This window comes from Miscanthus floridulus, chromosome 1, assembly GCF_019320115.1.
Source record: "Miscanthus floridulus cultivar M001 chromosome 1, ASM1932011v1, whole genome shotgun sequence".
NCBI lineage: Eukaryota > Viridiplantae > Streptophyta > Magnoliopsida > Poales > Poaceae > Miscanthus > Miscanthus floridulus.
In genome coordinates, this window is record NC_089580.1 from 198,272,990 (window position 1) to 198,289,585 (window position 16,596).

Genomic DNA, 16,596 nt, shown 5'->3' on the forward strand with positions numbered 1-16,596 from the left:
GTGCCTCTAGATGCAATCACTCAAGCAATGCACTTGGATTCTCTCCCAATCTTACAAAGATAATGAATCAATGATGAAGATGAGTAGGAGGGCTTTGGCTAAGCTCATAAGGTTGCTATGTCAATGTAAATGGCCAAAAGAGTGAGCTTGAGCTGGCCATGGGGCTTAAATAGAAGCCCCCATAAAATAGAGTCGTTGTACCCCTTCACTGGGCACAACACGGGGGGACCGGACGCTACGGTCATATCGAACGGACGCTGGCCCTCAGCGTCTAGTCACGTGATGCGTGCCACATGTCCCTCTCTTCAAATGTTGTGCGCCCAATCTCAATGGTTAGAAGATGACCGGACGCAGCAGCTAACAGTGATCGGACGCTGAACCCCCAGCGTCCGGTCGTTTCTAGTAAGCTTCCAGAAATGATTTTTTCCGACCAGACGTGTCTGGTCATGCTTGACTAGACACAGCTAGTGTCCGGTCACATGGTGTCATCCTCTGTGCTGCCACATCAGCATGATCGGACGTAGTCTTCCAGCGTCCAATCGCTGAGCAACCCAGTGTTCGGTCATGAGACCGAAACGCATGCCCTCCGCTACCACTGACCGGACGCGCCGGTCCAACCGAGACCAGCGTCCAGTCACTTACAGTGACCTTCATCTTTTCTGTCTAGGGCGCCGGTGGCACCACCGGACTGTCCGTACTCTACGGGCGGACACTCCACCGGTGAAGTTTCTAACCCTTGCTCAAATATGCCAACCACCAAGTGTATCACCTTGTGCACATGTATTAGCATATTTTCACAAACATTTTTAAGGGTGTTAGCACTCCACTAGATTCTAAATGCATATGCAATGAGTTAGAGCATCTAGTGGCACTTTGATAACCGCATTTCGATACAAGTTTCACCCCTCTTAATAGTACGGCTATCGAATCTAAATGTGATTACACTCTCTAAGTGTCTTGAACACCAAAACAAAATAGCTCCTACCATTTATACCTTTGCCTTGAGCCTTTTGTTTTTCTCTTTCTTCTTTTCAAGTCCAAGCACTTGATCATCACCATGGCATCACCATCATCATGTCATGATCTTCATTTGCTTCACCACTTGGAATGTGCTACCTATCTTATGATCACTTGATAAACTAGGTTAGCACTTAGGGGTTCATCAATTCACCAAAACCAAACTAGAGCTTTCAAAGTGGCTCAAACCAACCTGATCCGCTTGCCATTGAGTACCCTTTCATGTCTTTAGGTGAAACAACAACAACACCTTCCACATCCACGCCTACAGAACAAAAAAGGGATAAAAGAAAGGCCAAGGCACAAGTGAAGAAGAAAAAGATGGTTCTAGTGCCACCCAATAGTCCAGCTATGGCGACTAGAAGCAAGACTCCTCTAAACCAAAGCCTTACTGCACACACTAGAAGCAAGAGGAAACTTCCAGATCTTAATTTGTAATTCATGCATATCATGTGATGTTAAGTAGTGCAGCTGCCTCATTTTGCTTGCTTTGTAAACTTAATTTGCTAAATCGTCTGCTCTGGCGGATGATTTTCCTTACTTAATTTCGTATAATTGGTTGGTTCTGCTACAGCTGGTATCAGAGCATGGTTTAGCGTGTTACTGTTCACAAGTGTATTTAAAATAAAAAGACATTTGGAAAACATGATTTTAGAACTATAAAGTGTGCCAGTGATCATATCCTTATGCCCAGTTAAGGACTTTAGGTGGCGTAATTAAGTACTGACTGGGGTTCTTGCATCATATTTCTCTTTCGTCGCTCATACGGCGTGCTATTGTATGAGTGCCACTTGTTTGAGTGGTAATGTATGGATCATTTGCCTCTATGCCTTGGTAAGTGTGAGTTGTGAGAGCATGATCGGATACACCGCTGATCTAGGGTGAATGCTTATATGATGCTAGAGTAATTACATGTTCTACGCATGTTTTACAAAGGTATCTCATGTATGGGTCTTCCGTCTGTTGAGGCGATGCCGTCAATAGGACGATGGTTTGGGTAGTTACTACCGTTGTACACGTAACTGGGGATTCGTGTAGAGCGTGTAGATAAAACTTTACTGCCTTTATGTATTTATTGGGAATTGGGCTGAAATGAATCTTCTACAGGTACATAACAACGCTATCGTGTAAAACGTATTAGCTACATATTGAGAGATCGTTGTATGCCACCGAATTCGTTGTTAGAAATTATTTATTTTCGAAGTTTGTGAGAATGTACGGCACGTACATACATCATGTTACTTGTGCATTTCATTCATCTCATGCATTCCTCCCCTTATAAATTAATTATCTCATTTTGATAAAAGTTGTATCACCTAAAATATATTTCCCCGAGGTAATAAAAGAACTTTTGCTACAGATGGCCTGCACAAAGGAGACCGCCCGTAAGTCCACCGGAGGGAGAGCACCTCGACGTCCGTTGGCCCTGAGGGAGCACCGCACCACGGACACCTTCTTGAGCGAGTTTGGCATGCCAACTTTGCTTTGGAGAGTGCTCCATGATGTGGGGTACCCAGAGGGTCAAGAGCCAGTGTACTATTGGAATGAGAGCCAGCTAGCAGAGGATGGACTCACAGTGGTGGAGATCACGGTTCCTGCTCTCGGTGATGCTCCAGATTGGGATGGTTGGCATTTGGAGTTTGAGGGTCGCACTCTAGCTGAGGGTGTAGAGGGAGCAGCCTTCCGTGTCATCAGGGACATTATGAGCAGATTTCCCAGTGAGCTTGCAGCAGCTCTAGCTAGCACTTTTCCTAGGGATAATCCTCGTGATGCCATTTGGGTTCAGCCTTAGGGAAGTGCATTGGTCAGAGGTCCAGCTGAGGGACAGGCTAGCGACAACCAGGCAATGAGTGCTATGTTTGCCGCCATCAGAGCGTATGAGGGTCTCGAGAGTACCTACTGGACTTTGACTGGCTTGCGTGGCGAGGATAAGCTCAAGGGGAGAAAGCAGAAGAAGAGACAGGCACGTGCTATAGCTAGCTTGCAGGAGCAGTTGGCTGATATGAACTTATAGCGAGATTAGGTGGTTGAGAGAGGTGATAGAGCTATGCAGCGAGTGCATACGTTGACTCAAGCCAACAACAATGCAGACCGCATGATAGGACAGTTGGTTCAGGAAAGGAATGAAGCCTGGAACGCAAGAAACCTTCTGCTGCAGAGAGTCAATGAGCTAGAGGAATACAACGGCAACCTGCACGAGGAGTTTCACGTGCTCTATAATGGGGTTGGCCCATATGCTCCACCGAACGCCGCTGGCATGGACATCGACGACGACAATGAGGACGAGCCTATAGTTTCACCTGGAGGCGATGGTGACGTCTCTGATCCCGACGATGGCCCCAAGGAGTAGGCTAGTTGCCTTGCGCTAGTATCTAGGTCCTATCGCGGTGACCTTTCTTTTGTTGGCATGTAACCTATTGTATGTTGCTTCAAACGTATGAGACTTGGCATGTGGTTGGAACTTGATTTCGAATGCGATATCTGAACACATAAAAAGTCCAGTGTATGTATGCTGGCAATTTGATTGTATGGACGCGATGTTTGCCGTTGAAGTAATTTGATTAAGTGCTGTTGTTTTAATTGGGATGCGATTGTTGTGCCTCTGTTTTATTGTATGAATTTATTCTCTCTAGTAAATTTAGTACGGCATAATTTTTCCTTCACTCACAATTATTACAGCTTCACTCAATCATTACTTATTGCTGAAACATGCAGATGACAAACACTCGCCGAACCACGTATGAGGCTGCTGAGACCGGTGCTAACGGTGCGGGGACCGGTGGTGGTGGTGGTGGAAACCACGGCAACAATAATGAACCTCCCCATGAACCGCATTTGCCACCTCCTCCCCCGTTTACCCTCGAGATGTTCCTCGCATAGCTGCTCGGGAGTCAGCGCAATGTGGAACAATCTCAGAAGAACATGGAGGATTTTCTGTGTACCATCGCCAACAACATTCAACGTGGTAACAATCAAGGTGGTGGCATGAGAGTGAACCAATATAGCAGCTTCAAAAATTTCATGGACACCAGGCCACCAGTATTCAAGGAAGCAACAGAGCCACTCGATGCTGAGGAATGGATCAACACGATGGAAGATAAATTCCATGTGTTGAGGATGACTGAGGTTCTGAAAACGGAGTATGCTGCACTTCAATTGCAGGGACCGACGGGAATGTGGTGGAAGCACCATCGCACCACCTTCCCTCCAAATGCTCATATTTCTTAGAGAGAGTTTGCTGAGGTCTTCCATGGAGTCTATATTCCACCCGGACTGACCGAAATGAAGTTGGGAGAGTTTCTGGCATTGAACCAGGGCACCAAAACCGTGACACAATACCTGCATGCCTTCAACAACTTGTGTCGCTATGCTCCCGACATAGTTGACACAGATGCCAAAAGGATAGCCAGTTTCAAGAGGGGACTCAATCCAAAAATGATGAAGCATGTTGGTACCAACAACCGCGTCAGATTCAATGACTTCATCAGTGACTGTCTGAAGCAGGAGAAGAATAACAACGCCAGCACCACAGCCAAGACACGTAAGAGAGCCTTTGAAGGTGGGCCGTCTCAAGCTAGAGCACCTATGGGAGGTCGTCCTCCATATCGCCCATCGGCACCTGGCGCTAGGTTCCGGCCACCTCAGCAAAGAAGTTAGAATTTCCGTGGACCTCAAAAGTCATACAAGATGGCAGTATAGCCCAACAAAGCAGCCGCAAGTGCGGTACAAGGCAGTTCCAAGGGAGCTGTGGGATCTGCTGGGACAGTGAGAGGACCCTGATATAACTGTGATCAACCCAGCCATTTCTCGAGGTTTTGTCCATACCCGCCCAAGAAGAAGCAGCAGACTTATAATGCTAGAGTGCATAGTACAATAGTGGATGAAATTCCAGAGGGAGAGCCCGTCACTGCTGGTAAGTTTCCTATCAACAAAAACCCTACAGTTGTTCTATTTGATTCTAGATCATCGCATTCTTTTATGAGTCAAGCATTTGCATAGAAACATGGACAACTATGCATAGAATAGGGGTATGGGTACCGTATAAGTTTAGCAGGGGCTGATGTTTTGACCAACCGGATGGTTCGAGGGGCAACCCTTGAATTAGGTAGCAGGAAGTTCTGAGTGAACTTGATAGTTATGCCTGGGTTAGTCTTGGATGTCATTATAGGGATGAATTGGATGAAGGATTGGGGAGCAGTCATAGATACTGGAAGTCCAGTACTTACCCTTAAGGATCCCATGGGTGAGGGTACTTTCCAAGTACCATTGCCTCGGAGAACAGACCTAATAAGTGTTACATGTGCTACGGCAGTCATTCCTATTCATCAGATTCCGGTAGTGTGTGAATTCCCGGATGTATTCCCGGATGAGCTACCTGGTCTTCCGCCAGATAGGGAGATTGAGTTTGGAACTAAGCTAGTCCCCGGAACAGCTCTGATTTCAAGGAGACCCTATCGGATGCCTCCAGATGAGTTAGCTGAGCTGAAGAAGCAATTAGAAGATTTATCAAAAAAGGGGTTTATACGGCCAAGCAAGTCTGAATGGGGATGTCCCGCCTTGTTTGTGAAAAAGAAGAAAGAGGGCACGTTGAGGATGTGCATAGATTATAGGCCACTCAATGCTATGACCATAAAGAATAAATATCCCTTGCCACATATTGATGTTCTGTTTGACCAATTATCCAAGGCCAAGGTATTCTCAAAAATAGATTTGAGATCCGGTTATCATCAAATCAAGATTAGGCCATAGGATATACTGAAAACTGCATTTTCCACCAGATACGGGTTGTATGAGTATCTTGTCATGTCCTTTGGCTTGACAAATGCTCCTGCATACTTTATGTTTTTAATGAATACAGTTTTCATGCCATAATTGGATAAGTTTGTGGTAGTGTTCATCGATGACATTCTGGTGTACTCCGAGAACGAGAAAGATCATGAAGAGCATCTGAGAACTGTCTTGACCAGAATTAGGGATCATCAACTGTATGCTAAGTTTAGCAAATGCGAATTCTAGTTGAAGGAAGTTCCTTTCCTTGGTCACATTCTGTCAGAGAATAGAGTTTCAGTCGATCCAAGTAAGGTGCAAGAAGTTATGAATTGGAAAGCACCGACTACAGTCCTGAGATTAGAAGTTTCTTAGGACTAGCGGGTCATTACCGTCGCTTTATACCAGACTTTTCAAAGATTGCCAAACCGATGACGAGTCTCCTATAGAAGGATCACAAGTTTGTGTCAACAGAGGAGTGTGAAGCAGCTTTCCACACTTTGTGGAAACTGTTGACCACTGCTCTGGTTCTAGCACAACCAGATATCGAGAAACCATTTGATGTGTTTTGCGACACATCGAAGACTGGATTGGGTTGTGTTCTTATGCAAGAAAGGAGAGTCATTGCTTATGCATCACGACAATTGAGAAAGCACGAGCTCAACTATCCGACACATGATCTTGAACTTGCTGTAGTTGTGCACGCCCTAAAAATTTGGAGACATTACCTACTTGGTAATGGGTGCAACATTTTCACCGATCACAAGAGTCTTAAGTACATCTTTACCCAACTAGAGCTAAACATGAGACAGCGCAGATGGTTGGAATTGATCAAGGATTACAACTTAAATGTGCAATATCATCCTGGAAAAACCAATGTAGTGGCAGATGCTTTGAGCAGAAAGTCACATTACTTGAATGTGCAGCCATTACTTAAAGATGGGTTCGATCTAATGCATCCTGCTGTGTTACATAGTATTCAGATTAGTTGCTCTTTGGAGAGTAAGATAATAGAAGGCCAGAAAACCGACAAGGGAATATTCCACATCAAAGAGAAAATAAAAGAAAAGCCGTCTCAACACTTTAAAGTGGATGAATAGGGCATGTTGTGGTTTGACGACCGTCTTGTGGTTCCCAAAGATCGAGAGCTTAGGAATAAACTCATGGATGAAGCTCACCTTTCTAAGCTATCTATCCATCCCAGAAGTAGTAAGATGTATCAAGAACTAAGATCTCATTATTGGTGGACCAAAATGAAGAAAGAAATTACAGCCTATGTTGTCAGATGTGACACATGTTGTCGAGTGAAAGCAATTCACATGAAACCTGCCGGTATGTTGCACCCCTTATCAGTCCCTAGTTGGAAGTGGGACGATATCAGTATGGATTTTATCACGGGTTTGCCCACTACTCAAAAGGGACATGATTTGATTTGGGTAATTGTGGACCATCTTACCAAGACCGCTCATTTCTTGCCTGTCAAAATAGATTATCGACCACCTCAATATGTCGAGAAGTATATCATAGAAATTGTGAGATTGCATGGTATACCTAAGACCATAGTATCTGATAGAGGCTCATAGTTCATGGCTCATTTTTGGGAACACTTACACAAAGGCTTAGGAACTAGTTTGATTCGCAGTACCACTTATCATCCTCAGACAGATGGTTAGACTGAATGAGTGAATACTGTTTTGGAGGATATGTTAAGAGCCTGTGTATTGTCTTCTAAGGGATCATGGGAGTCATGGTTACCGTTAGCTGAGTTTTCTTATAATAATAGTTATCAAGAAAGCATCAAGATGGCCCCATTCGAAGCTTTATATGGCAGAAAATGTAGAACACCATTGAATTGGGTCGAGCCTGGAGATAGAAGGTATTATGGCATTGACTTTGTAGAAGAAGCCGAGAAGAAAGTTCATATTATTCAGCAGAATATGAAAGCTGCCCAATCACGTCAAAAAAGCTATGCAGACAAAAGAAGGAGACCCCTTGCGTTCAAAGTTGGTGACTATGTTTATCTGAAAGTCACGCCAATGAAGAAGAAAAGGTTTGGAATCCGAAGAAAGCTTGCCACGAGATTTGTAGGACCATACAAGATCTTAGAGCAAAGAGGTCCAGTAGCCTACAAGTTAGAGTTACCTGAGACAATGAGTATCGCTTTCCTAGTTTTCCATGTATCACATCTCAAGAAATGTTTGCGTGTTCTGGAGGAAAGAATAGAACCTCGAGGTATTCAACTCAAATCAGATTTGGTGTATCGTGAGCAACCAGTCTAAGTGTTAGACACTAAGGAACGTGCTACTCGGAATAGTGTGATGAAAACATACAAGATACAGTGGGATCATCATGATGAGGGAGATGCAACTTGGGAAACAGGAGAGTATCTATAAAAAGCTTATAAAGATTTTTATAACAAATAGTTCGTAACCCAAATCTCGGGATGAGATTTTTATAAGGGGGGAGGGCTGTAACACCCTGGTGTTATGCCTGCATTAGGCACTGCAAATCATGCATATTGTGCATCATCAAGCATATTAATCATACATACCTAATCATGTAAATAATAATAACTGAAACCCTGTTTCGAAACATATGAAACATGCTCGTGAAACATGAATGTTGCATATATTTGTTTAAGAGTTGTTTTGCTCTGGTTTTGCTTGCTAGGTTAGTAAAACATGTTTGGCTGCTATTGTAAATCATCTAGCAATGTTTAGTTCAATTTTTGGAGCAAGGTTTGTATTTAAATTAATTCAAAATTTGGCTTTAAAAATAAATTCCCAAAAATTAGGGTTTTGAGTTAAACATGGACTTTGATTTTTCAATTCAAAATCTAGAAAGAATTTGGCTTTGGTCATAAAAGCAAAGTTGTAGAAAATTAAATTCTAATCAACTTTCATTTTTGGTACATTTGCAAAAGATGTCATTTTCTTGCTCGAAATAATATTTGAAAGCTGGCATTTAAAAATTTCTTGAAAATATAAATGAAAAAGGGTTTTTTCTCATTCGCGGGCCGCCGCCTCGCTTTCGGCCCAGCCGCACAAGCGGCCCGGCCTGCCTCCGCGCCGCGCCTTTGCTCCCGCAGCGCTTCGCCCTGGCCCAGTAGCCGCCTCGCCGGCCCAGGCCCACGCCGCGCCTCCCGCTCGCCCGCACTCGCGCGCCTATGTCCTGACGCCAGCAGGAGTCGACCGCCGCGTGGCGCCACCCGTTGCCGGGCTCCTGATCGCACGGCCACGCGCCGCGGCCGTCCTGGCACTGCTGGCCATGACTTGAATCCCCACGCGCCCACCGCATTCCAGCGCTCCTCACTTCTCCTCTCCCGCGCTGCCTCTCTGCCTCTCACCGTGCGCCCGCAATAGCCACCGTGTGCCGCGCCTTGCCGGAGCTCGCTCGCCCAGCCGTCCTAGCTCGCCATTGAACCCTCCATCTCGCCCGCATCTCTGACTCATCATCGCGCTCCTCGTGCTCGCCTCGGTAAGCCATGAGAAGCTCCCTCTTCCTAGGAATCTCTCGCCGGAGTTGTGGCCGAGCTCACCGGAGCGCTCCGCTCCGTGGACCTCGCCCTCCATCCTTCTTCTAGCTACCTTTTCGTGCGCACGACCACCGCACGAGCTCGGTGAAGCTCCCGCACCACCTTTCGCGCTCTTTCCCGGCCGGAGACGGCCGGCCGTCGGGAGCAGCGCCGCCGCTCCGCCATGCGCGCCGTCGAGCCCTATCCCAAGCTCCTCCTGTGCCTTCTCTTGGTGCACCGTGTTCGCCTCATCGCGGGTGAGCTACTGGTGGTGACCACATCGCCGGCTGGCTCGCCGTCGACGAGAGCTGGCCGGTCAGCGCCACCCCAGGCCGTTGATCGTGGGGGCCCGCTCGTCAGCGCCCTAGATTGGATCTAGGTGCACAGCACCGGGTGCACCCAGTATTTTTGTCGTCTAACTTTTAAAAGGGATTTCAAAAATGATTTTTTTTATAATTCTATTTAAAAGCTTTGGAAAATGTTTGTGTACTCCTTTTAGCTCCAAATCTGTTGGAACAAATTTTGCTAGGTTCCTTATCACTAGATCTACTTAGGAAAATTATTGCATGTCATTTTTGAGATACTTTTCTGTACAACTTTATTAAATCATGTATATTGCTGATAACTTGAAAAATGTGTAGAAAAATCTATATGCTTCAGAAAAATATGATTCTAGGTTTGTTAATCTTCTTATGTAATGTACTTCCTAGGAAAAATATATTTCATGCATGTGCTGTGGGAAAATTTTGAGGTGTAGTTCAAGTGCCTTTAATGGCTGAATTTTGTTATTTTAGCTAGAGAGCAAACTTTGTATAAAACATCCATGTGATAATTTTTGTACAGTAGTTGTATGTTATGAAGAACATAGGAAAAATACTAACTATGTTGTTTGACACTTTTCACAGTACAAAGTATTTTCATGTTCATAATCATGCCATAGCTTGTTATTTTTGTGTAGGCTAACCCACTCATTCAAACACCATGAAAATCTGATGATAGACTACTTAGGGTAGTAATGTGCTATTGTAATTTTCTAAGATTTTTCTAAGTAAGAAAAATAGAGGTTGCTATTCAAACCTATTATTAATTAGGGTTTAATTAAGGGTTGCTTTATGTGTGTTTAAGAAAGTAGTAAAGCTTTGGTGTATCTTTGAAGCATTTAATAAGATATGTTGACTTAACCTACTAGTAGTAGAAGAGAATGCAGTAGATGACATGTGCTTGTAGTATATTTTCTTGGATGATGTTGACTACCTTGCATTTAAACATATCCATTATATTCATCTCATCCGATGCATCGATTGCATAAGCACTTACGCACATTGCATCATATAGGATCGTAAACTGAGAACCCAGTCGTCATATCCGAGGAGCCTGAGGAGCAGTTCGAGGTGTAGCCACAGGAAGTGCCAGAAGCCGACGAGGAGGACGTTGAGGAACTTCCGGAGTGCCCCGATCACCGTCCGAGCTCCTTCGAGAGAGGCAAGCCCCGGAGCATTTTCTCCCGGTTTGCAATTATTAATTAAATGCTTTACTTTAATTGATGCATTATGTTCGGGAGTTGTTTGCAACCATTGCTGCATTATACCTTGTTTACCTTTGTTATACTATATCCTTGTTACCCTGGTATCCACAATTGAGTCAATGCTTAGCTGGCTTAGACCGGTAGAAGTCGGGTGATTTCCTGTCACCTGCGAGCTATAGGTGGTTACCTGGATCTACTTGGAAGACTATGAAGTCATGGTATAACTAAGTGTTAAATGAAGTTGAGACCGGACGGAGACTTGCAGAGTTTTGGACCGTAGTGTTTCCGTCTGTGTCGATTAAGGACCGACCGTTGTTGGGCCTCGAGTCATGTTGAACGCATGCCTTACATTTAGCTGGCCGGATAAAGTACCTTCCGACCATGAAGCTGGGAGATTTTTCGGGCCGAGTAGATTACCCGCAACGCACTGTGCCGAAGAAGGTGTGGTAGGACACGGGGGCGGGATGATAAGACCAAAGTGCAGTCGGTCGGCCCCCGGGTACATGTGGTTCCTGGCAAACTCGAGATACCTGGAAAATTGACTCGGTGATCAATATCTCACTTTAGCGGGTGAGTGAGGTTTGTGTAAGGAATAAATCACCAGCTGGTTAGGAATCGATTCGAATCGCCATCGCTCCTGGATAGTGAGCACTTGACTTGAGTTACTTCATCGTAGTAAATGTTTATGGAACACTTGGACAGTTATAATGAATATGACAGTATGGAAGTTGTTTAATGATCATTGGTTATCATTATCTGCTTAATCACATGTTTACTCTAGTATAGGTGCAAATCTAGTTGACAGGTTAATAATAATTAACTTGACAATAATGCTTTTAGAAAGGTTCTTGAAATGCTAAAAATGCTTCTTTTTGCAAATGAGTCAGCTACCCTACTATAAAGCCCTTCATAATCCTTGGTGTCATTTATTTTCGGTTATGTCGGGTAAGTCTAGCTGAGTACCTTCTCGTACTCAGGGTTTTATTCCCACTTGTTGCAGATGGGCAGATGTATTACGGCTATTGTATCAACTGCCTGTATCCTGCGATGGGTGATGCTTAGGACCATGGGCATGGTCATTCCTTACGTCTCGTCTGATGCTTTTGTTGGAGATGATCATTCGCTGGCACTATATTTGAACTCCGCGTGAGTGTGTGTGGTTTGAACAAATGACTTCCGCTACTTTTATTCGAACTGGTTTTGTAATAACTATGTTGAAACTCTGATGTATCCATGATGCAAACTTTTATATAATATGTGATGGTGACCGCTAAACTTATTACGATCTTGGCTGGAATGGAAATTGGTTTGAAATCCTTCGTGATTTCACGGACTACCGGGTTATACGGGCTTAAGTTTGCTAAATCGTCTGCTCTGGCGGATGATTTTCCTTACTTAATTTCATATAATTGGTCGGTTCTGTTACAGTTCACTTGCTTGCCGGTAAGCTAGTCCTCGTTGTGGCGATTCACTCACTTGGAGGTTTACGCACTAATTGGCATCACACGCCAAACCCTCGATAGGGTGCCGCACAACCAATACAAGATGAGGATCACACAAGCCACGAGCAATTTACTAAAGTACCTTTTGGCCCTCTACCGGGGAAAGGTCAAGAACCCCTCACAATCACCATGATCAGAGCCGGAGACAATCATCAACCTCCGCTCGATGATCCTTGCTGCTCTAAGTCATCTAGGTGGCGGCAACCACCAAGAGTAACAAGCAAATCCCATAGCGAAACACGAACACCAAGTGCCTCTAGATGCAATCACTCAAGCAATGCACTTGGATTCTCTCCCAATCTCACAAAGATAATGAATCAATGATGAAGATGAGTAGGAGGGCTTTGGCTAAGCTCATAAGGTTGCTATGTCAATGTAAATGGCCAAGAGAGTGAGCTTGAGCTGGCTATGGGGCTTAAATAGAAGCCCCCATAAAATAGAGTCGTTGTACCCCTTCACTGGGCACAACACGGGGGGACCGGACGCTACGGTCATATCGAACGGACGCTGGCCCTCAGCGTCTAGTCACGTGATGCGTGCCACATGTCCCTCTCTTCAAATGTTGTGCGCCCGATCTCAACGGTTAGAAGATGACCGGACGCAGCAGCTAACAGTGATCGGACGCTGAACCCCCAGCGTCCGGTCGTTTCTAGTAAGCTTCCAGAAATGATTTTTTCCGACCAGACGTGTCTGGTCATGCTTGACTAGACACAGCTAGTGTCCGGTCACATGGTGTCATCCTCTGTGCTGCCACGCCAGCATGATCGGACGCAGTCTTCCAGCGTCCAATCGCTGAGCAACCCAGTGTTCGGTCATGAGACCGAAACGCATGCCCTCCGCTACCACTGACCGGACGCGCCGGTCCAACCGAGACCAGCGTCCGGTCACTTACAGTGACCTCCATCTTTTCTGTCTAGGGCGCCGGTGGCACCATCGGACTGTCCGTACTCTACGGGCGGACACTCCACCGGTGAAGTTTCTAACCCTTGCTCAAATATGCCAACCACCAAGTGTATCACCTTGTGCACATGTATTAGCATATTTTCACAAACATTTTTAAGGGTGTTAGCACTCCACTAGATTCTAAATGCATATGCAATGAGTTAGAGCATCTAGTGGCACTTTGATAACCGCATTTCGATACAAGTTTCACCCCTCTTAATAGTACGGCTATCGAATCTAAATGTGATTACACTCTCTAAGTGTCTTGAACAACAAAACAAAATAGCTCCTACTATTTATACCTTTGCCTTGAGCCTTTTGTTTTTCTCTTTCTTCTTTTCAAGTCCAAGCACTTGATCATCACCATGGCATCACCATCATCATGTCATGATCTTCATTTGCTTCACCACTTGGAATGTGCTACCTATCTTATGATCACTTGATAAACTAGGTTAGCACTTAGGGGTTCATCAATTCACCAAAACCAAACTAGAGCTTTCAAAGTGGCTCAAACCAACCTGATCCGCTTGCCATTGAGTACCCTTTCATGTCTTTAGGTGAAACAACAACAACACCTTCCACATCCACGCCTACAGAACAGAAAAGGGATAAAAGAAAGGCCAAGGCACAAGTGAAGAAGAAAAAGATGGTTCCAGTGCCACCCAATAGTCCAGCTATGGCGACTAGAAGCAAGACTCCTCTAAACCAAAGCCTTACTGCACACACTAGAAGCAAGAGGAAACTTCCAGATCTTAATTTGTAATTCATGCATATCATGTGATGTTAAGTAGTGCAGCTGCCTCATTTTGCTTGCTTTGTAAACTTATGGCTGCTTATTTTGCTTAGCGAGAATGAGCCTAGTTGCGAATTATATGGATAATGATGGCCGGTTGAACTTGCTCTTTTGCTTGGTCTGTGAACCAATGAACTGCTACTTTACTTGGTGAACCAATAAACATCTATATAGTGTATGCCTAATGTCATGTTAACTGTGTTCAAAATATGTTGCCTTAATGTTGTCTGTCATGTTTCTATTATATTTATGTTGCAGTTATATCTATGTTTCTATCATTTTATCTAATATATGGTTCTGGACATCAATGGCATCCAAGGAATTCTTGGACAAAATTTTTGGAGGGGTGAAACTGTCTTTCCCATCCAGTCTAACAGATTGCTAACTGCCCCGTTCGGCTTGCTGAAACTTAGCTGAAAGTGGCTGAAAAACACTATTCTGACTGAAATGTTGTGAGAGAAAAATAATGTTGCGGCTGAAAAAAAAAAAGCCGAACGAGTCGGATATAAGGTAAGACGAACAGGGCCAGAACGGGGCTCTTGTTCACGGTAATGGCAATTGAGTAAACAAAAAACATAAATTGATGGCAGATAAGAAAAGCTATTATTTTTTATGGCAACGAGGAAAGCAGTATAGTTGCCATCGTTGATGGCAACAAGCAAATTTTGTCCAAATTAAAACTGCCCGTATTCCAGTCACGTGATAAAAAAACTGCGTGCGGTTCCGAAGTCCGCAATCGGATCCCAACCACACGTACCACTTGTACAGTACTGTAGTATGCCAGAGCTGTGCGCACGGGATGACGGGAATAGTTTTGGCTGCTGCAGCGACAGTCTGCGTACCCTGAGCCAGAAAAAAAAACTGGTACAGTAACTTTCAAAGTTTCAATGGTGGCTGCTGGTGAAAAACATTCGATGTGGTAGAACAAGGGCTGGCTGCCGGTCAAGCGCTGGCTGCTGGTGAAAACCACCTGCACCGCCTTCATTCCGGCGAGAGAAGGTTTGACGAGACGCAGATGCAGGGGGCTCCGGGCTCCTGCCAGTCAAAGCAATAAATCCCGCTCGCCGTCGTCAACGGAGACCGGCCACAATTGTCCAGTCATGCATACTGCTCACCGCAAGTCCGAAACACTGTGCTGTGACCTTTCCTCTCCGCAATTTGGGTGGGGCTCGGGTCGACTGCGTGTGGTGCGGACCGCGGACTCGCCGCGCTGCCGGCCCGGTGCTGACCTCACGGACAACGTGGCGAGGCACCGTGCAATGGCCATGCTCATGCGCCTGACTGCTGGCATCATGGACAACGTAGCAAGGCACCGTGCTATGGTCATGCGCCTTTTTGGTAGTATAGCTGCTATCAGCAAGCAGCCAATGAGCCAACTAGCCAAAGCCAAGCACCACCCTATGCTAACGCTGGTAGGGTAGGTCAATGCTGTGAGGCAGCGTAGTGCCCTCGGTTTGTCCACTCCTCGCACGCAGCACCCATGCCAGCCACACACCCACACCCATGCTCGTCGTCTCTGCCGGCCGGGTTCGTGGAAAATGCCTCCGAGCAGTGCTCCCACAGCGACAGCCTCTCTTCAGGGTGTCACCCCTGACCTATGTAGTGTACGTACATTATTCCATTTCCAGACCTATCGATATGACTCAGCACGTAGCCCGCTGCCCCATAGTATCATTGGGTTGGTTAGGAACGCATTTTTCTTTCAAGAACGTGTAAGGGTTTCTCCAATCCTCGACCCATCATCTGACATGGAGCTGGTTTCTCACCTAGCAAGGCAACATAGGAGCTAGCAAAGGATCCAAGTAGCCCCTTAGAAATGATGAGACAAAAACAGCTTCATTCGCGAACAATAGTGCGCTATAGTACTCGCGTTAGGAGGAGCTGAGGTATGAAACATAACCTTTCATGCGTGGCATTGGCTAATGGATGGCCAATTTCGCCACCAACAAGGCAACAAACAACCACAGAAAGCTTGGGAAAGAGATGACACTATCTAGCAGCAAAGCAATCGGACCGAGCACGTGATCGTAATCGGAATTTACAAAACCGCCGGGGCGTGGTCCACCCCTTCCCCCAGAAAACGCATTGGACGGCCCGGCTACTCTCCGTCGGGCCCCGCAGCGCGTGGAGGCGGTTGCCTTGGCTGGCTTGCTTTTGTTGCCCAATAGTTGGAGACTTGGAGTGCGTGCTCGGCTGGTTTCTCTGCAGCGTCGTCCAGTCCAGCCTTGCATTGCACCTCGGCCGGCGTCCCTCGCTAGGAGCCTAGGACAGCAGGACCCATGCATCCGTCCATCTATGCCACTGGCAGCGTAGCACGGCAAGGTGAATGTGTAGGACACCTGCTGGCAACAAGTCACAGCGAGGCCACAGCCCACAGGCCAGGCACGCGTGGCCGGTGCCGGCCGCGAGCAGAGGGACGCAGGCTGGGGCCTGTGTCGTGGGGGTTGGGCCGGGTCCAGCGGCCGAGAAACCGGAGCAGCGCATGCGCTTCTCTGTCGCTGTGTCGCGCGATCGTCTCGTCTCCAGCGCACGCACG